The sequence below is a fragment of the Dromiciops gliroides genome, chromosome 3 (genome assembly GCF_019393635.1).
Source record: "Dromiciops gliroides isolate mDroGli1 chromosome 3, mDroGli1.pri, whole genome shotgun sequence".
NCBI lineage: Eukaryota > Metazoa > Chordata > Mammalia > Microbiotheria > Microbiotheriidae > Dromiciops > Dromiciops gliroides.
The window spans coordinates 279,155,269-279,177,097 of NC_057863.1; the positions used below are offsets into that span (position 1 = coordinate 279,155,269).

Here is a 21,829-nt window from a genome sequence, read left to right on the forward strand (position 1 = left end):
TGGTTTCTATGCTAGTCTACTCTGTCTTTTTCAGAGAGGGGTTATCTCTACTTCCCTCTTATAGAGTCTGTTTTTAGGTCTGCATCTACTGCCCTGTTTTCACCTGCCTGTCTCTGCCTGTTTACTTTCTCCATACTTTGTGCATCCTCTCGTCTCTGCTTTGTCTCACTATCTCCATCTATGCATGCTCCATCCATCTTCCTGATTATGCAGTCTGTCCTCTGTATCTACCTGTCTCTGTCCTCTGTCCCCTTCAGAATAATATTGCGAAAATTTAGTTTAACCAAAGAAAAAGGAAATCGAAGGACCTTCCTTCTTTTCCTCACTGACCACTGTCCTTTCACCCCCCAGTTAGGCACTCTTGGACCATCCCGGCTCTGGGCCTCTGAATGCCAGTGTTTTACTAGTCATGTTTTCAGGGTTAAAGACAAACCTTCCAAGAGACAGAGATGAACTCCCAAAACACCTCCAAGACTCGGGATCAGAGAAGAGAGAGTGCTTTCAGTTACGGGGCTTCTAGATTCTTCTGGCTTTGGAAACTGTAAGTAGCTTTGGGGTGGCAAAGAGCTAGAAGGTTGCGTAGGAGGAAGGAGAGAGAGAGACCATAGTGAGAGGGTTTTGTGTGCTTCTTCCGCAGGGCTCCAGGGCGGATTAGCAGCAACAAAGGCAGTGGGGGTGGGTTGGTGACTGGGGAACGTTTGCTGGCTCGCTGCCTGGAGTCTGCGAATTCCCATTGGCCAATATGCTGGCTAAATACACACCTCACACCCCAGCCCCTGCCCCTCCCAGCCGTCCTGCACAGGGCCCGCCTCTCCGGGTGGAAACACGGTCCAACTCCCTTGAAAGTAAACTTGCCAACAGGGAGGTGGGGGGGGGCGGTACCTAGGGAGGGAGGATAGGAAGGGAGGGAGAGGGAAGGGCCCTCTGGGTGGAGAGTCCTGGGTCAAGTTTCAACCCCTAATGACACTTGGTGGCAGGTGCCAAGGCCCGGGACAGGGGAAAAACAGGGGGAGGGGAGAGGGGGAGGGGAGGGAAGCCGTGTTGGGGGGCGGTATATGTGTGGCTTGTGAGAAGGATCCAAACATTCAGGTCGGGAGAAGTTCTTGCTGCCTCCCGAAGAAGTTTAGTTTTAGGGGTGGGAGGTTGGTGCAAAAGGCGGAGGTGGGTGAGTGGAGGAGAGGAGGGGGCAAATCAGAAAGCCATCTGAGCAGAGCGCAGGCATCTTCCGCAATCCATTCATCCACTGGAGCGCGTGAAAAGCTGCTGATCGCTGCCATTGTTACTCACAGGCGAAGTGGGAAACGAAGCCTCCACTCTGGCGAGAGATAAATAGTCTCTGACAGCGCCTCCTCGCCAAGAGATCTCATCAAATTTCACCAGGCGGGCGGTCGCAGGTCTGTGTTGCTCTTTCATGCAAGAATCTTTAAATCGGTCTCCTTTCTCTCCTCCCCCCTGCCCTCTTATCCACCCCTGGTCCCTAGCCTATTCTTCCCCCTCCCCACTACTCCCCGCCCCCCCTCCCCGTTTCCATTTCTGCCCCTACTCGAGTCTGGGCGTGCTGCAAACCGGCTTCACCCTTGCCGCTGTCTCGCTCACTGTGCAGAATGCCGCGTGGCGATCTGGCCCAAGCAGGGGGTGGGGGACCAAAGGTGCAGGCTTCGGGACGAGGGGGAAAACTGTGTGTGTGTGTGTGTGTGTGTGTGTGTGCGTGCGTGTGCGCGCAGCGGGGGAGGGGGGAGGTTGGTTAATGGGTGTAGAAGGTGAGGTCTACTGCAGTTTCTGCCCCCGAACATTTAAAATACAAAACCCCCTTAACCTATGCCTTCCTAGTTTCCTGCAGCCCCCCCTCCCCCCCTTCCCCCCGGTCTCTGCACATCGCTCCCAGCAGCAAGATGGATCAGGCTACTGTGGAGAGAGCGGGGCTGTAAATATTTAAAAAGTCTCTCGCGCGGCGGCGGTAATGGCTTTCTCAGTCAGCATGTGTGTGCGGGAGAGGAATGGAGGGTCGTGTGGGGTGGGGACGCCCCCCCCACTTTCAACACCTCGGTCTGGACTCGAGGGGAGGTGGAACGGCTACGATGGGCTGGCGGGTCCACGTCCCACGGCCGGGGTCTGCCTAAAGCCCAGTGCCTCCGGCTGCCCCGAGGCAGAGGCTGTGTAGAGTAGACACGGAATGCAAATCGATAGGAAACTTGAGGAGCCGAGGTCGAGTCCGGGACAAGGTCGAGTCAGGGCGGGACTCGGGACCCCAAACTGGCCGCGGCAGCCTCGGGGCTGAGGACCGGGCTGCATGTGGCCGCAACACCCTTTCTCTGTCCCTTCCTCCCTCCCCAGGCAGTCTTTCGGGGAACTTGGTCGTAGCTGGGCTGCTACCAAAGCGGCAAAAGACCATTGACCTTAGGACGAAGAGAGAAAAGGAGAAATGGCCGGGGGTGGGGGTGGGGGTGTTAAGCTTCCCTTCCTTTTCCCGTGAGGGTCTTCTTAGGGGTCGCTTGGTTTGCAAAACATGGAGCTAGTAGTCATTCTGTGACCTCATTCTGCAGGTTGGGGGATTTGCCTGTCTGCAGCAGGGAACCATTCTGGCCATTCTGGGCTGGGCTGGCTTCCCTCGCTAAAGGCCATCCCGCAGTGCTAGGCCTAATAGCACTGATTTCTTCCCCTGACCTTAACTGAGGAATGTAGGTCTGCGGAATGTTGGCTCCCAGAAGTTTTTTTTTGGGGGGGGGGGCCCTAAAACTCTAGTCAAGGAACACCGTAGGTTCGAGGGAGAGCAGATGAAAGCAATTGAGGCCCCAAGGTTGGAGTGAGATTTGCTTTGCCGAGGACGGTCGGTGTGCTTGGGGCTTCTGGGTGGGGGCGGGGCGGGGCGGGGTGGGGTGTGAAGGCCGAGGGGGAAGTGGAAAAGAACTGATTTTTGTCCCTGGAAGGCGGTGTTCCTTTAGTCTGGGCTATCTGGAGTGTGCCCGGGGAGTTTATAGGCTTCTGCCAAAGCAGCTGTATCCCCCTGCCAAAGGAGGGTGGTGCCGATTGGGTGGTGGCTGTGGTGGAAGAAGGGGTGGGGCTGGAGGTGGCTAGGGTGGGGCTCAGCTGGGCCTGGGCACTTTGGGTTTAAGCCTGAGGGCTTTGGTTAATGAGTTTGAAGCCCTGACCCTACCAGGCCTGGCTGGTTGCTCTGGATTTCCTTTAGGACCCGAAGCACATGGTGGCACGGGGACAGGAGAAAGTGTGTGTGTCTTGGCAGCCTGTCAGGAGGCTCTGGGTTTGCTCTTCTTGTTACAATCCCAGGGGAGTTCCAAACTCGTCCTCCCCTCTACACTTATTCTCCTTTCAGGGGATTGTGTTTTGCCCTTTTCCGCTTGTTTGTCTCGTGTAAGCCTTGTAAACTGCTGCTGATTTATTACCTAGACTAAATGCTTAATTTGTGAATATGAAACAGATTAAAAGGGGGAGGGGGGAGGGGGGAAAGAAGAAGTCGGCATATTTTAGCAATCAGACCCAAGCAAGCCAGGCAGCTGTTTCAAATTTGTAGACATTTTCAGGCTCATGTGGAAAGCCATCCAAAGTGGTCAAGAGGTCCTTTCCCCTTCCTTCAACCTGAAAACTCGGGTATGATCAAAAGGAGACAATTAGTAAGGTACAAAGAAAAGGTTCTGGCAAGCAAGGGGTTAATAAGGGCTGAAGCCATTCACCCAAGGACTTTGTGGGATGGGGGTGGGTGGGGGAGAGGTAAATAGACAAAGGTGAGAGCCCTTATGGGGTTGGGGGGGGGAGAAGGAAAGGAGATAGAGAAGTCCTGTGAGCCAACTTTGAAGAACAAAGTAGACTCCCCGTTAAAGGATGATGCTGTAAATAAATGTCACCAGGGACAAATCAAACAACAACCCCCCCAAAAAAAAAGCCCGATGGAAACTCCAACTGAAAAGAGCCAAAAAATAATAAAAATAGCTTTGATGTGGCCTCAACATATGCTTGTTTCTGGGTTGTTTTTTTTTTTTTACCATGAATTGAAACGACAGACTACTCTCCTAGTGTAGCCTCTCCCTTTGAAAAGACCCCATGTGTATAGACAATATTTTTTTGCTTTTGTCATTTTTCGGCAACTTCACACATCAAAGCAAAGAAGTAGTGCCCTTTTTAGCTCCTTAGCCGCCCAGTGAGGCAGATACAATTTCTATAAATTGGCCGCCTCTTCTGGGTTTTGATTGATCATCACAATATGAGATTATTGGAAGTTTAATGCCTTATTTTACTTTGTCCGAGGAGTTAGGAGGGAATACTCTTGAGTCCAGCTTGGGGCGGGGGGGAAGGAAGTATTACTGGAAGTCAGGCCACAATTGAAGGCTCTAGTTTTAAGGGAATGATTGTCCTTTTCCTTGGTCTGAATTTATCAAAGCTCTGGAGCTCTCTTCTGAATTCCCTCCCCCCACCCTAAGCTCACTCTCCTTTGCCTTCTGATGTTAACAGGTACAAACTTGGGAGTTGGAAGTAGGAAGGGAAAGGGTAGTAGTGTTTTCTGAAAACAAGGCAACAAAGGAGATGCTGCTGCCTAATGTATTTATTATAGCACTGGAGGTCTGCACTTTGGCCTTTGTTTTCCCATACAACTCCTTCTGTTAACAGGTTTCTCTCTGATATCATCTTTCATTTTATTAAAGTTTATTATTGTTCCTCTGTCTTGTCCTCAGCCACACAAAAGGTTCAGGGAATGGGAAGAACGTGTTAATTATATGTTTCTTGTAAACTGACTTTTCATATTCTTCTTGGTGTTTAATTTAACACTCAATTATTGCAAATATGTTGCTTCAAAACTACCTGTGCTGCTTTTGCTTACTTGTTTTTTGGGGGAAGATGTATTTTTGTCTGGTTTGTGTATTTGATGAGAAGTGTCTATTGTGTTAAAACAACACATGGTATAGTAGAAAGTGAAGTTGGGCTTGGAGTTAGAGCAATTGGGTTCAAGTGTTGGCTCTGACACTTTACTGACTCTGACCCTAAGCAAGTCACATGACCCAACTCTGACTCTTAAGCAAGTCACATGACCCCTTTGGGCCTTACAAGAGTTGGTTTTTTCCATCCATAAAATGAGTGGGGCAGGACTAGATGATCTCCACTTTCCCTTCCAGCTTGAAATCTATGACCCAGGAATAAACATTTTACATGTATTAAAACAAATAAATTAAAACCCCTTTCCCATTCTAAACTCAGTAAATGCTAAGAAACAGAAGAGGAGAAAGCAGAAAAGTGGAAGGATAGAAAAAGGAGGGAGAGAAGAGACACAAAAATACATATATATTATATATACATATGTCTGTGTGTGTGTGTGTGTGTGACACTTCCCTTCCAAATTCCCTGTGTTAAAGTGGTCCCTACAATTATCCTGGACTGCATACTACTGCTCAGCAGACTTTCTGGATCTTCCATCAGTTAGCGCCTGAGGCGATCATTAGCTGTGAATGGACAACCATTCTCTACCTGCCAGGCAACCCATCAGTTACCAAGCTGGGGAGGGAGGACCGCAGCACTACCTCACTAGGGGCAGGCCATTTTCTAAACCAGAGAGGGATTCTTTAGTCCCGTATAGATTCATTGGTGCCCAATTAAGCACCATCTAGGGCAATAAACACTGTCCTCCATGCTGAAGCTGAAGGGGTTGGGTAGGTAAGGGAGAAATGGAGAGGAGGGGAAAGAAGATAAAAGTCATTAGCTAGAGAGTGAAAATCGTACATAAGAGCAAAGGAAATGAAATCTTCTGATCTCACCTTTTTACATGGTAAACACACGGTAACACACATGGAGGTGGATGAAACAGGAGAAAATGTAACCTGCCCCTACCTTCCAATTCATCACCTGCACATCTCTGGATACAGAGCCCATGGCACCTCAAAGGAGCAGTTCAGAACAGACAGTGCTGGCTAAGAGAAAAATTACTTAAGTGCCCTTGTTACACCCGAAGTTATTGCTCTTATCCCTCTGACATGCCTCATGCAAGAACAGGGTAAATAGCTGTAATGAGAGAGGGAAACTGAATTGGTGCAAAACACAAAGATGAGGTGTGGTATGGAGCCAAATCCAATTTCTTTCCCCTGCCAGTTAGCAGGAAAAGGGAAGATTGCATATTCCATCCGCAAATGTCTTTTAAGCACCTACTATGTTCAGAATGTTGAGCTGATTGATGGAGGGGCTACAGAATTTAGGTGAGACACCCAGCCCTTGTGAAATTGGCCACGTGAGTAAGCTACCAGTAACTCTAATATAAAATAAGACAGGTATGTCAGACGTTGAGAATAAAGTGCTGCATGAAATTAGGAAAGGTTGAAGAAATCCTGCAACAGAGGGAAGTTTTAAAGCAATCTGATCCCATTTGAAACGTGCTATAATCCATAAGAGGGACACAAAAATGTATGAAATAAAAGTCACAGTTAGTGATGGAATAGACTTTAGCCTTAGGTCATTTAATTCATTCTTTATTTTTGTTGTTCAGTCAATCTCAACTCTTTATGACCCCATTTGGGATTTCCTTGTCAGAGATAATGGAGTGGTTGGCCATTTCCTTCTCCAGCTCATTTTACAGATGAGAAAACTAAGGCAAACAGGGTTAAGTGATGTGCCCAGGGTTCCACAGCTAGTAAGTATCTGAGGCCAGATTTGAACTCAGGAAGATGTCTTGCTTACTTCAGACCCAGCACTCAATGCTTAGCTGTTCTGGGGAATTTGAAGCCCATAGAGGTTGTCACTTAGTTTTTGTTTTTGTTTTTGTTTTGCGGGGCAACAGGGGTTATGTGACTTGCCCAGGGTCAAACAGCTAGTAAGTGTCAAGTGTCTGAGGCTGGATTTGAACTCAGGTACTCCTGAATCCAGGGCCAGTGCTTTATCCACTGTGCCACCTAGCTGCCCCAAGGTTGTCACTTAGAATCATAGGATTTAGGAATTTTGGGGACCCCCCGCAAATTTGGTTGGAAATTGGGGTTAGGAGGATAGGGCAGAGAGCACAGGCTGGTGGTGTTCTGTAATAGCTGCTTTTCCTGGGTGTCCCATAGTGGCAAAGATTCCAAGAATATGTGGGTCCCTAGGCAGCCTTCCTAATCACATATGATCCATCTAGTAAGGCAGTGGAGGAAGACTCTGGAAAAGGGGCCTGGCATTTATGGGACAGGTGCTCAGTTATTTGCCCCAAGGCTTTACCGAGGGGGACAGGGAGGAGGATCTACTTCCTCCTTGAGATTTCCTCTGATGCCCTCCCTCCCCTCCCACTGCTGAGTAATGCTACCATAGGAGGGAAAGAACCTGTCTCACCCCCACCACCCCAGTAACCTCAGCTCAGAATTTCTAAGATTACCCAGTAGTTGAAGTAGGTTTCTCTACCTTACTGTTAGGGTACTATGACCACTACAACACATTGTCTAACACATTGACGCATAGTAGGTACTTAATTGTCTACCATGTTGAATTGTTGGTTAGGGTTTGGTTTTTTTGTTTGTTTGTTTTGTTTTTTTAAGTGAGGCAATTGGGGTTAAGTGACTTGCCCAGGGTCACACAGCTAGTAAGTGTCAAGTATCTGAGGCTGGATTTGAACTCAGATACTCCTGACTCCAGGGCTGGTGCTCTATCCACTGTGCCACCTAGCTGCCCTAGGGTTTGTTTTTAATTGGTTGAATTGTTGTAAGGATATTTTTCCATGATTCTGTCTGTAGACAAAATTTTTAGGAATAGCAGGCCATTGATATTACTCTCCCTACCCTCTCCCTTTTTTCTTTTTGCTAAGGTGCAAATTACTTCAGAGGCCAAATGTTCTCTGCAAAAGTATGAGAGGTGTAAGAACACTGAAGTTCAATCTCATTTTAAAACATAAATGCCTATTTTTCAACCTTTCAGAGGACAGTGAGTTTTTAAATATTTACTTAAAATATTTAATAAGCATGTATTATTTGCATATAACATTGTTCAGGGCCGTTTGGGAAATGGAGTATATAATGGGATCTCTGTCCTTAAGGACCTTAAAATGTAGCTGGGGAAACAAGGCATATGTACATGGAGAGTTCTCATCAGATACAAAATAATGTAAGGAGACACACAAGAAGAAGATTCTATTCTTTTGGCACTTGGGGGGAAGATTCTGAGGAGCTTCTGTCTACTTTCTTATTACTGTGGTGATTCAATCCTTCCTGGTCTTGGCTGAAAAACCCATCTGGAACTTGGGTTCCTATCCCTTTCTGTCCCATCCAGTAACCAAACCTAGGTCTGTATATAGCAAAGCTCAAAAGAAAAGAGGAAGAGTATTTGTTCGAGATCATTCGAAGTTGGTCCAATTCTCTTTATTTTATTTTAGTAAACAATTTATTTATGTTACATTTTGAATTCCAAGTTATCTCCCTCCCTCTCTTTCCAAACCCCAAATTAGAGAAGTCTAACATTGGATACAGATATGTTATGTAGAACCATATGATACATACTTCTATGTCACAAGCCTTTCTCTGGAGGTGCATAGCATTTTCATTCATAAGTACTTTGTCGTTGATTTGAATGTTCATATTACACAGAATAGCTTAGTTATTCACAGAGTAACTGTTACTGGATACAACATTCTCTTGGTTCTGCTCATGTCACTGCATTATTTCATGCAAGTCTTTCTATGTTTCCCTAAAGTTAACTTGCTCATCATTTAAAAAAATTATTATTTTTTTTTTCCAGGCTATGGGGGTTAAATGACTTGCCTAGGATCACACAGCTAATAAGTGTCAAGTGTCTGAGGTCATATTTGAACTCAGGTATTCCTGAATCCAGGGCCGGTGCTTTATCCACTGTGCCACCTAGCCGCCTCTGGCCCATCTTTTTAATACCAATACTCTACCTATATTGCTGTATGTTTTCAAGACTTGGAATACAGTGGTTTCTGAGGAATTAAAAACGAATATCATGGGGACAGCTAGGTGGCGCAGTGGAGAGATCACTGGCCCTGGATTCAGGAGGACCTGAGTTCAAATTTGGCCTCAGACACTTAACAATTACTAGCTGTGTGACCCTGGGCAAGTCACTTAACCCCAATTGCCTCACCCCCAAAAAAAATTTGAAAAAAAAAATGAATATCACTCAAAGGGCAATGGAGAAGAACCTTGGACATAGAAATAACATCAGGTTAAGTTATTTATTCTTGTCTAGACTTTGCTTCATTGACTTCAGGTAAGCCCACAGGCCCCCCCAAGTTCATTATGTTGGCTTCTTCATTGACAACAGAGAAAAGGCTCAATCAAATCATGAGTGTGACATCTTCATTTTACTTTTTTTGTTTTAAAGATTAAAATGTATTTTTTTCAGTGAATAACCCTTTTTTTCTCTCTCTTCATGGGGAAAAACAAAAGCCTAGTACAAATATGTATAATCAAGCATAATGAAACAAATGCACATTCAATATGCAAAACAAATTCCTATACTGATCATGTCCAAATATGTATTTTTCCTTTGGCATATTTAGTCTACCTCTCTGTCAGAAGATGGGCAGCATGCTTCATCATCAGTCCTCTTGAACCAACCGGTCATTGTGTTGATCAGAGTTCTTAAGTCTTTCAAGTAACTTTTTTTTAAAGTGATTTGTTGTTGTTTTTTTTTTTGGTTGTTGTTTTGGTTTGGTTTTTTTGCAGGGCAATGGGAGTTAAGTGACTTGCCCAGGGTCACACAGCTAGTAAGTGTTAAGTGTCTGAGGCCGGATTTGAACTCAGGTCCTTCCGAATCCAGGGCTGGTGCTCTATTCACTGTGCCACCTAGCTGCCCCTAACTTCTTCTTTTGAGTGTTACTTACTAGTGGCTAAAAATCAGTGACTCAGTTCTGCCCCTCAGCTAGCAGTACAAGTGTGAACATACACTTAGTATACATGCTTCCGGTACTTACTCTCTTCTACCAATGCTTTATTTAAAAGGTATCTAGAGAAAACCTCATTTCTTCTACCCCCACCCTGACTGACTGCTGCCCTGTTGATAATGGAGTATTTGGAGAGGGGAATGGCATATGCTTTAGATGACAGAAGCTGGGACCTGACCTTGTGAGAGCATTTTTTCTAGTTCATTGATCTTGATTCTTCAAGTCTGCAAAGCCCATATTTCAGGCCTGAACCCATTGTCAGACAGAGCAAGTAGAGCACTGATCATGGGAGTCATCTCTGTCCTTTTGAGCACCTGACAGATGTAAAACATTGGATGAAGGACCTTTAAAGAGACAAAACTGCTTTCAGTAATCAGGAGTGACTGGGCAGTGGGGAAGTGTAGGAGGAAATATATGGAGAGGATGAAAATGATAGTATTTGGTTAAATAAATTCACAGTGTGCCATAAAATAACCATGCTATGAGGTTTGGGCTTTTATTATGTTTGATTTTGCCACTAGGGTGTTTACTTCCTATAATTTCATGAATATGTGATGATAACGCATCACCCAGGCTACAAATTCAAACACTCTGTACCCAGGGAGTCACCCTCAGGAACTCAGGAGTTCCTCAGGATTAAATTGTCAACAAATAATCCTTCTACAGTTGTAGATCCTGATGCAGGTGTGCAGAAATTAAATTGTAATTCTAGCTAATGGTGTATTTTACTTTTTTCCAAATAAATTTTATTGATGCTTTTTTGGACATAAACCCCAAAGCCCTAACCCTAAAACCCCCTCCTGCCTCCCTCATAACAAAGAAAAACGGCTAATAAAGACCAAGTGACATAGCAACCTAGCAACCTACTCCGACTAGACATGTGGAAAGTGGGCTAGATTTTAGAGTCTTGGTTTGAATCTTAGAGGTGCCGTTTGCTCCTTGTGTAACCTCGAGCAAGTTGCAGGAACCCTATAGGCCCCAGTTTCCTCATCTGCAAATGGAAGGGGTCAGACTAGATGACCTGTAATATTGCTGCCAGTCCTCAATTTGTGATTTTCTGTGATCTACATCCTGCAATGTGTATGCAACATCCTTCAGCATTAGTTCCCCACCTCTCTACCAAGAGAGCTATTTCATCCCATTTCTTTTCTCTAGGACTCAAATTGGTCATTTTAATTACTTATAGTTGCAGTTTCCTTGTAGCCTTTATAATATCACAAAACCATAGATTTAGAGCGGGGGACGACATAGGTTATTGTCATGGAATGTATTTTCCTTTTTCTGCTTATTTTATTTTGCAGCCTTCTCCTAGGATCATAGACAGATCCGGAAAGGAATTTAGAGCACCCATAGCACAACCCCTTCCTTTTTCAGATGAGGAAATGGGCCCAGAGAAATTAAGTGACTTGCCAATAGTCCCGGAGGAAGTAGGCAGGAGAGGTGGCTCCAAATCTAGCCCTCATTCCATAGCACCACACTGCTTCTTCACAAGGATGAATGTTAGTCACCTAAGCAAACTATTAAAGAACATTGTCAAAAAATATATATATATATATATATAAAAGGGGGCAGCTAGGTGGCGCAGTGGATAAAGCACCAGCCCTGGATTCAGGAGTACCTGAGTTCAAATCTGGCCTCAGACACTTAACACTTACTAGCTGTGTGACCCTGGGCAAGTCACTTGACCCCAATTGCAAAAAAAAAATATAAAGAACATTGTCTTAGTCACATAGGACCCAATGACTGATGAATTTTCACTGTCCTCAAGAAGAACTATTCTGAGAACCATAACAATGCAAAATATTGTGTGTGCCTTAAGGGAAGCAAACATCTTTCACTGGTGACTTAAAATTTTTTTAAGTCCTTGCTGTGTATTAGACATGGTATTAAATATTTTACTAGCATCTCATTTGATCTTGGCAACAGCACTGGGAGGTAGGTGCAATTATTATCCTCATTTTATAGTTAAAGAAACTGAGGCAAACAGAACTTGCCCAGGGGTCACACAGCTAAAAAGGGGTGGCTGGATGGTGCAGGAGATAGAATGCTGAGTCTAGAGTCAGGAAGACCGGTGTTCAAATCAGGCCACATACTAGCTATGTGACCATGGGAAAGTTAGCTTAATCCTCTTGGCCTCAGTTTCCTCAACTGTAAAATGAGCTGTAGAAGGAAATGGCAAACTACACCAGTATCTTTGCCAAGAAAACTTTACAGGGAGTCATGAAGAGTTGGACACAACTGAACAACAACAGTACAACTAATAAATGTCTGAGGCAGGGTTTGAAGTGAGGTCTTCCTGACTCCAGGCCCATAACTCTATTTCATGTCACCACCTGGCTACCTCTAGATAAAGGGAACCAACAGAGTTTTCACATTACTATTTCTTCTCTTCCCCTCAACCATCCTCTCTTTACATCTTTGCATGCACACAGGAACTGAGATCACTAATTGGAAGTTCTTTTTTTTTCTTTTAAACAAGCTTTGGCCAGTTTATTTTTTTAAATTAAATTAAATTTTTTTTTTTGGTGAGGCAGTGAGGGTTAAGTGACTTGCCCGGGGTCACACAGTAAGTGTTAAGTGTCTGAGGTCAGATTTGAACTCAGGTCCTCCTGAATCCAGGGCCGGTGCTTTATCCACTGCGCCACCTAGCTGCCCTGATCAGTTTATTAAAGAATACTTTTGTATAGTTTACTTTTCACTGGTCTGTTCTGGCATGCTTTTAATGATATCAGAATCACCTGGATCAATGATAGCCAGTGTACAAACTCTGTAGTGCTTCCCATATTCTGTACCCACTTCAATGTTGTTGCCACTGTAGTGATGTACGCTAGTTTTGGCCAACATAGTGTAATATTCAATCTCTGATTTCCTCAAGGCTGGGCAGTTGTTGGCCAAGATGACCAATTTGGTTTTGCCTTTTCTGATCCTTTCCAGGGTCTATTTGTAGACTAGCACGTATTTGCCGATTTTTATCACCAGCTGGAGCCTTGAGTTGATGGACTCCAGTGATTTTTTTTCATCTTCTTTGCGGCCACCATCTTCCTACCCGTGGTGTGGGAGGACCCTCAGCCAGAGACTTGCTGCCAAGCTGGCTGGGAAGCAAGAAAGGCACTAATTGGAAGTTCTGGGTGTCATCGTTAACACAGTGGATTATCTTATTATGAAATTCTAAATTCATAGAATCATCCAATAGAATCAGGTGTTAGAGCAGAGTGACATTGTGGAAAGGATTCTGGAGTTCAAGTCAGATGACCTGATGTCTAGTCTTAGGTTTGTCACTAAATAACTTGGACAAGTAAGTTAGAAATTATTCTTAAAAAAAAAAAAAGATTTTTTTCCCCTCAGTTACATGTAAACAAATTTTTTTTCAATATATTTTTTAAAATTTCAAGTTCCAAATATTTTCCTTCTTTCCTTCCCCTCCTTGAGAAGGCAAGTAATTTGATATAGATCATACATCTCAATTTATTTTGGGGAGGGGGCAGGGCAGTGAGGGTTAAGTGACTTGCCTAGGGTCACACAGCTAATAAGTGTCAACTGTCTGAGGCTGGATTTGAACTCAGGTCCTCCTGAATCCAGAGCCAGTGCTTTATCCTCTGTGCCAACTAGCTGCTCCTGATCATACATCTCTAGTCTTGCAAAACAAGAAGTGATTCTGTTTAAAATCATTTCCACATATACTGTCTCACTTATGGTCACAGCAATAAGGTGAGGCAGGTAGCGAAGGTATTATTCCCATCTTACAGATGAGGAAGGTGAGGCATGGAGAGGCTAAGAGGACCTGCCCAAGGTTACATACCTAGTAAGTTGAGGAGCCATGACTAGAACCAAGGTTTTCTGACCCATTAGTTTAATTTGGTCCTTTTTTGGTTGCAAAGTTCCCTCACCAGTTTTCTTTACCTGCAATTTGAAGAGGGCTGAACTAGATGGTATTTAAATTTTAGCTTTACCTTACACACTTCTTCTAATCATACCTTCAGTGTTTTTGTTCCCTCCCTCAGTAATATGGGAATGACCTTCAAGGGTCTCTTGAAATCATGATTTTTTTTTTTAAACCAGGCTTCTCCCAGTAATTCCTCAGGGACTCAGAAATCAAGCCAAAAACTGAGAACTCAGCCTTAAAAAAAAATAGAATATCCTTTTAATTAAATCTGATGGCTTAGAGACTGAAAGAAAGATTGCCTAAAGTGATTCCTATCAAAGAAATCCACAGGATATTCAGGGTGACATTACCTCTAACCATGAAATGGGTTGAAGCATCCATCCTATTTATGAGGGAAATAATGTGCCATTTTGTAGATGTTTTCGATCAAGGTTTGCATCTGGATTTAGATAACTCTTCTTGGGGAGGTTTCTGGTACGTATCTTCAGAAATTGTCAAGCGAAGGGCACCTATACTGTCCATGGATCAGAGTAGCTACTCTATCAAGAAGGAGGTCACTCTGTACATGCCTAGAAGGGCAACTCAGTTTCATTGATAACTTTGTGGGATTTTATTTGGTCAGTCTTGAGTTCCTTATCCTTTGCACCCTCAGGACTTTTGCTTTGCTGTTTTGGTTTTGGCACTCTCCTGGGTGTACATATGCTTAGATATTGTTGTCACTTGTGTTTTGACTATGTTTTCTCTTGCCTTCCCCACTGGATTTTGGACTCTTAATGAAAAAAACCATGTTATCTTGTTTCTTTTGAATTTTTCCCCAGTATCCAGTACACAGCTGGTATTTAATATTTGTTAATGGGCCAAATGAGTACTAAAAACCATCCTATATCATCTGAAAGCTATTTTGTTCTGAATTTTGAATAGAATCTGAGATTTGGCCTGATTTTAATGATGGAGTAAGCTTCTGGAAAATTCCCTCCATTAGCAGAATGTGCAAAACTGAAAAATTAAAAATCAGGCTTGAATCAAAGTTCTTACAATTTAGGTTGTGATAATGGCAGGCAAATTTCACTGTGGTCAAGGAGAAGGTTCTTTTAATGACAGAAGTATTTCAGTGGTTCCATTTTTCTCATTGATGCCTGTTTACCTCTTCAGTTCAGTTCAATTTAATGAATATTAAGAGCCTACTATGTGGAAAGTGCTCTGCTAAGAACTGGGAGATACAAATGAGAATAAAACATGTGCTCTCAAAGAATTTATATTCTAAATGGGGAATACATGTACACAAGTAGGAAAATAGAGGCTATGTTTCTAATAGTGATTCTTGACATGGGATCCATGAACTTTTAAAAATACATATTTTGATAACTATTTCAAAATAACTGGTTTCTTTTGTAAGCAACTATATACCATTATTATTGTTGTTAGTTTTAAAACATTCTGATGAGGAGTCCATAGGCTTTCAAATTGACAAGGGGGTTTATGATACAAATAAAGCATTAAGAATTCCCTGTTCTAGAAGAAGATTATTAGTATTGAGGGGGGGCAGGATCAAGAAAGGTGTAGGAGATAGCAGCTGTACTGGGTTTCAAAGAATTGGAGGATTCTAAGAAGAGAAGGTGAAAAAGAAGCATATTCTAGACATGTTACTGAGACAGAATGTCATAAGTGGGGAACGAGCAGTCCAGCTTGACTGGGAAGTAATTAATACAAGATGGGAAGTAATGTGTGTGGGATACGGCTGGATCTCACAATGTGAAACAATATTGGAAAGGTAGGTAGGAGCCTGATTGTGGAGGACTTTAAATTCCAGGCCAAGGAAGATTTGGATTTTATGCTATAGGAAGTAGGGAACCACTGAAGATTTTGAAATAGGAAGGGGTGATGTGGTCAAATCTGTGTTTTATGAATTTGTCACTTTACAGAGAGTAGATTGGAGAAAGAAGACATTGGAGATAGGGAGACTAATTAGGAGACTATTTAAATTGTCTTAATAAGAGGTGATTAAGGTACCAAACTGGAGAACAAACCCGTGAGTGGAAAGAAGGGGACTGGGGCAACTGAAGTCAGGAGGAGCCGAGTTCAGATCTGGCCTCAGACACACTAGTTGTGTAACCCTGGGCAAGTCCTCAACTGCCTCAAAAGGAAAAAGAAAGAAAGAAAAAGGAAAAAAGAGAAAGAAGGGGACAGGCAAAAGAACTGGAAATGGATCAACCAGACTCAGCAGTTGATTGGATATAGTAGTTGAAGGAGACTCCTGGGTTGCAGACATGGGTGACTAGGAGGACATTGGTACCCTTGAACAGAAATGGGGGAGGCTGGATAAGAGATGAGTTGGGCAGAGTGAATATAATTTTTTTGGACATATGGTGTTTGAAATGCCATGTGATATCCAGGGAAATGTCCAGGAGACAAATGGCAGTACAAGACTGATTTGGGAGAGAAATTAGAGCTAGATACACACGTATATACATATACGTATGTCTACACATACACATATGCATGTATATATGTATGAGACATTTGCATAAAGATCATAATTGCACCCATGGGAACTAGTGAGATTACCAAGGGAAGAAATGCAGAGACATAAGTTCTGCCTATGGCAGAACCTTGTCACACCTGAACACTTGATGAATAGGAGAATAACAGACAGGAAAAGGGAACTGAGACTATCTGTCATACAGGAGGAGAGATTCCATGAGGAGAAGGGTGGTCAATAGTATCAAATGATGCAGAGGGATCACAAAGAGTACCAAGAAAAGGCCATTGAATTGAATTTAGCAGTTTAGAAATCTCAACAAGTTGTGGTACATGAATGTAATGTGGTATTACTAGGTTATAAGAAAGAATACAGTAAATACAGAGAAGTAAGGAAAGATTCACATGAGCTGATAACATGTGGAGTAAACAAAGCCAGGAAAACAATATATACAATAACTACAACAATGTAAGAAAGAATAATCAAAAAAGGTACAAATAACAGGCTTGGTCCCAAAGAAGAGATAAGAGAGTAGTCATCTGTTCCCTGACACTCCCCCCCCACCCCCCATTTCATTCAAGGACTGGAAAGTCCACAGGTGTGAAATATTGCATATGATGTCAGAATATTTTGACTGATCAATAGATCAGTCTTGCTAAAAAATTTCCTTCTTTTAAAAATATTCAGGGGGGCAGCCAGGTGGCACAGTGGATAAAGCCCTGGTCCTAGATTCAGGAGGACCTGAGTTCAAATTCGGTCTCAGACGTTTGACACTTACTAGCTGCTTGACCCTGGACAAGTCACTTAACGCTCATTGCCCTGCAAAAAAAAATAATATTTATTACAAAATATGGTTCTCTAGGATGCGGTAGGGAGAAGAGGGATACAGATGGAAGGTGATATAAAACAAAAGGTAACAATAAAATCTTTTAAAAAAATAATTGGTAACCTTGGAGAAGACAGTTTTAGTCAAATGGTAGGACTGAAATCCAGATTAAGAGGAATTGAGAAGTAACTGAGAGATGAGGGAATGGAGGTAAGAAATATAGCCGAGAGCAATTCATCCAAACTTCATCTGGGAGATTCTTTCTCAAGGCCATTCATGAGGTCTCCATTGAGTGTCTACCCAATCCACTGGAGGTTTAGGTCTTAATTTCCTGCATATACTAATGTAGCATTTGAGGTATCCATCAATAGTCACACCTTCTTTGTGGAATCACACATTTCCCAGATGACATCTTCTATGTCACTTCTCGCTTAAAAATCATTGTTGGTAATGGGCAGGAATATACTTAAGATCCACCATGTGTCTCTCCATTATTTCCTTTCAGATAATTTTGATTCTTTGGAGATTTTGATGTTCTATGATTAATTACTATATATCATCATCAACTGAAGAACACTGGTGTTAAAAAAAAATAGAGATTATGGGCAGCTAGGTGGCACAGTGGATAAAGTACCGGCCCTGGATTCAGGAGGACCTGAGTTCAAATCCGGCCTCAGACACTTGACACTTACTAGCTGTGCAACCTTGGGCAAGTCACTTAACCCCCATAGCCCTAAAAAAAAAAAAAAAAGATTCCCATCAAGGAGGTTTGTGGGATCATCATCTTACCAGGCATCATCATTCTCTCCCATCAGCCTTTCTTCATGGCTATTCTTTCTACCTGAAATGCTGTCCTTCCACCTATCCAAATCCTTCCTTCTCTTCAACTCTTAGAACACAGGGCAAAAAGAACTTGTCCTTAGAGTGCCAACATGGGCAGCCAGGTGCTACTGTATAGTTGAGGAGGGAGGTTTCCTTTCTTTGGCAACTACTATCCTCTATCCCCACAAGTTACCTCAAGGTAGGGGCGTGGATAGAGCACTGGCCCTGAAGTTGGCAGGACCTGAGTTCAAATCTCACCTCAGACACTTATGAGCTGTGTGACCATGGGAAAGTCACTTAACCCCACTTGCCTTAAACATCCAGGGCTATCTGCAATCGTCCTGATGTACATCTTGCCACTGGACTGGCTCTGGAGGAGAGAGTGAGGCTGGTGACTTTGCACAGCCCTTCCTCACTTAAATCCAGTTCACTGCAAATCATGACATTGCCCCAGTATCATGGTCTTCTTTGAGAAGAAAGGACAAACAACCACCACCTCAAGGTACCATGTATATGACACTGCTCTTCTGGAGCCTGCCTTGTTTGTCCCTCAATCCACATGGGATCTTTAAGCTGATCTCTGTGGGTTGGGTTACCCCTTCCAGCACAAACGAGACCAAACTAAGGCTGTCAGCTCTGTTCTGATATTCCTTCATCCACTCCAACAACACTTTTGCCTTTATATTATGATCATTTCAGCCCAATCAACTCATTGATTAATCCCTCCCTTGTGAGAAAGCAAAACAATTAAACAGAAAGTATTGATACAGTGACTATTATCTGACAATGTATATACTCTTCTGTCCTGGCTGTTCGCAGTCCATTGGTGAAGAGGGGAGTACATTTCATTTTGTCTTCCAGAATATCACTGTTTTTTCTATTACTCAATGCAACGTCTTTTTCATGATGCTTAATTCTTAATTCATTCACATCATTGCAGTCACTATGTGTTGAACTCTTGGATCTACTTGTTTTCCTCCATTTCATACAGAATATCATGGCCCTCCAGTGTTTTTCTGAACTCTTCATTTTTGTATTTCTTACTGTAAGATAGAATCCACTACATTCTTACTGTAAAACATTGACATACCATAGTTTTGTCATCTGTTCCCCAGTCAATGGGCACTTATTACTTTGTTTCCAGTTCTTTGCTACCATATAGAGTGCTTCTATGATTATTCTGGTACATCCTGTCCTTTTATTTTATTTTATTTTATTTTGTCTTTTACTTCCTTGGACTCTGTGCCCGTTAGTGGGATCCCTGGGCCATTTGGAAAACATTTCTTGTATAATTCCTAGCTGATAGCCAGAAAGTTTGGCCAACTTCTCAGTTCCGACACTGTTTCTATTATTTGTCACCCATGTCAACTACAGTGATGTGAGGTGAAAGCTCAGTTACTTTAATTTGTATTACTCTTACTTTTCATGTTTTGGATGTTTCTCCATCTGGTCCCTGAAACAGAATTTGCCTCAGGTGTTAATATTCCTAGTTATGACACAGATCTACTCCATCTGCCCTCTTACCCTTCTAGTTAGTCTTGGCCAACTACTCCACCCAATACTGATGTCTCCCTGGCTTCAAATTCTTGTTGTTGCTTTTTTTTTTTTTTTTTTGGCAGGGCAGTGAGGTTTAAGTGACTTGCCCAGGGTCACACAGCTAGTAAGTGTCAAGTGTCTGAGGCCAGATTTGAACTCAGGTCCTCCTGAATCCAGGGCTGGTGCTTTATCCACTACGCCACCTAGCCGCCCCCTCTGGCTTCAAATTCTTAATACGTTCCAGAACTTAACACATGATTTTTGTTACTTCGTACAGGAAAGTCTTGTCTCCCCAAATTCTACTGTAAGGTATTTGAAGACAAGCATCACATTTTTAAAAAAATTTAAATTAATTTCATTAAATATTTCCAATTACATGCAAAATATTGTTAACAATCGTTTAAAATTTTTTGAGTTCCAAATTCTCTCTCTCCCTCTTTTCTCCCTTCCTTGAGAAAGCAAGCACTTTAATTCCAGTCCCATTTCCATATTAGCCACGGTGCAAAAGAAAACACAAAACAAAATAAAACAATTAAAAATAAAGTTTTTAAAAAGCATGCTTCAATATACATTCAGAGTTCATCAGTTCTCCCTCTGGAGGCAGAGAGTATTTTTCATTATGGGTCCTTTGGAATTGTTTTGGTTCCTCCTCTTGATGAGAGTAGCTAATTCTTTCACAGCTGATCATCCTTACATTATTGCTTTTACCATGTAGCATGCTTTGGTTCTGCTCACTTCATTTTTCATGAGTTCATATACGTCTTCCCAGGATTTTCTGAAACTATCCTGCTTGTCATTTCTTATAGCATCACAATCATATACCACAACTTGTCCATCCATTCCACAATAGGCATCACCTTGATTTCTAATTCTTTGCCACCACAAAAAGAGCTGCTATAATTATTTTTTTTACAAATAGGTCCTTTTCCCCTTTCTTTGATCTCTTTGGGATACTGACATGGTAGTGGTATTGCTGGGTCAAAGTGTATGCACAGTTTGGTTACCCTTTGGGCATAGTTCCAAATTGTTCTTCAGAATGGTTGGACTAGTTCATAACTCCACTACAGTGGTAGTTGAGTCTCAGTTTTTCTACATCCCTTCCAGCATTTGTCATTTTTCTTTCTGTCTTGTTAGCCAGTCTAATGGGTGTGAGATGGTGACTCAGTTGTTTTAATTTGCATTTCTCTAATCAGTAGTGATTTAGAACATATTTAATATGACTATTGATAGCTTTGATTTCTTCTGAAAATTGCCTTTGATCATTTATCAACTAGGGAATAGCTCTTATTTTTATAAATTTGCTTCCAGGGTCTGGAAGCATAAAAGGTTCCAACCTCATGTAGTTTTAGCTTCTCAGACTTGGTGGGTACCTAAGACCACTTGAGTTGTTATACCCCATGACCGCCTGGCCATCTGAGTTTCCAGACTGCTGACACATCCAGAGAAGTCGAGAACCTGCATTTCCTTGTAACAAGGGCAAAGTGAACCTTCTCCTTTCTTATGTGTTCAGTGACTCAAAAGTACTTTATTTCACCCCAACATTGAATCTTAGCTGAGAGGGCCACTAGGCTTTGGAGCCATGTTACATCCAGAGTAATGGGGCTTGTATCATATTTTGACCACCTTATAGAAATGCTGCTTTGCTGCTGTCCTGAGTCTTCACCCACTCGGCCCCTGCACACACATTTTTAAAGCAGTTATAATTAGAGCTCTCATTTCTATAGGCCCTTGAAGGTTTGCACAGCTCTTCACAACAGCATGAGAGGTTTGGTAGTACGAGTGTTTTTATTCTCTTTTACAGATGAAGAAAATGCACCCGCAGAGACAGTAAAGGGACCTCCCTATGGGCATACAGCTGTTTCCTCATCTTTAAATGGGGGATAACTCAATCGACAAAGATTGACTGGGCGCCTGTCTATGAGCAAGGAACTCTGTTAGGCATGGGAAAGGGGTCTAAAATGTATTATTATTATTATTATTAACTTGATTCAAGTCAACTAAGTGGAATATGCTTGATATTCAGGGCACGCCTATATAATAGTTTTTGGTTTTGTTTTTGCAGGGCAATGAGGGTTAAGTGACTTGCCCAGGGTCGCACAGCTAGTTAAGTGTCAAGTATCTGAGGCTGGACTTGAACTCAGGTACTCCTGAATCCAGGGCCAGTGCTTTATCCACTGCGCCACCTAGCTGCCCCTATTCAGGGGCACTCTAGAGTCCCTTTCTACTCATCCCCAAGGATGAAAAGAAAGAAGTCCTGCTAGAGGTTCAGTGCCAAAGGCATCAAAGACTCTAGATGAAGAGAATAAACTAGGAAAGTAAAGTATTCTGGGCCATGAGGGAGCACCAGGTCTTCTTCATTGTTTCTTTGGAGCATGATAACAAAATAACCTAGTGCTGCTTTCAAGGGGTACCAGTCAGGATGCAAAAAAG

At 42.8% G+C, this 21,829-nt stretch overlaps 1 protein-coding gene and 1 long non-coding RNA gene across 3 annotated transcripts in view; one reads left to right on the forward strand and one right to left on the reverse strand.

Annotated features, from left to right (window-relative positions):
- The window catches only part of LOC122748621, a 141,877-nt gene that overhangs the window by 98,290 nt on the left and 21,758 nt on the right, over positions 1-21,829 (reverse strand). The window lies entirely within an intron of this gene.
- The window catches only part of BCOR (BCL6 corepressor), a 165,491-nt gene that overhangs the window by 48,384 nt on the left and 95,278 nt on the right, over positions 1-21,829 (forward strand). Inside the window, exon 2 of one of the 2 annotated variants that reach the window (XM_043994359.1) lies at positions 420-541. The gene's annotated coding sequence lies outside the window, so the exon portion shown is untranslated. Of the gene's footprint in view, positions 1-419; positions 542-1,272; positions 1,395-21,829 lie in introns of those variants that run through there. The other variant, XM_043994360.1, reaches the window with a different exon arrangement.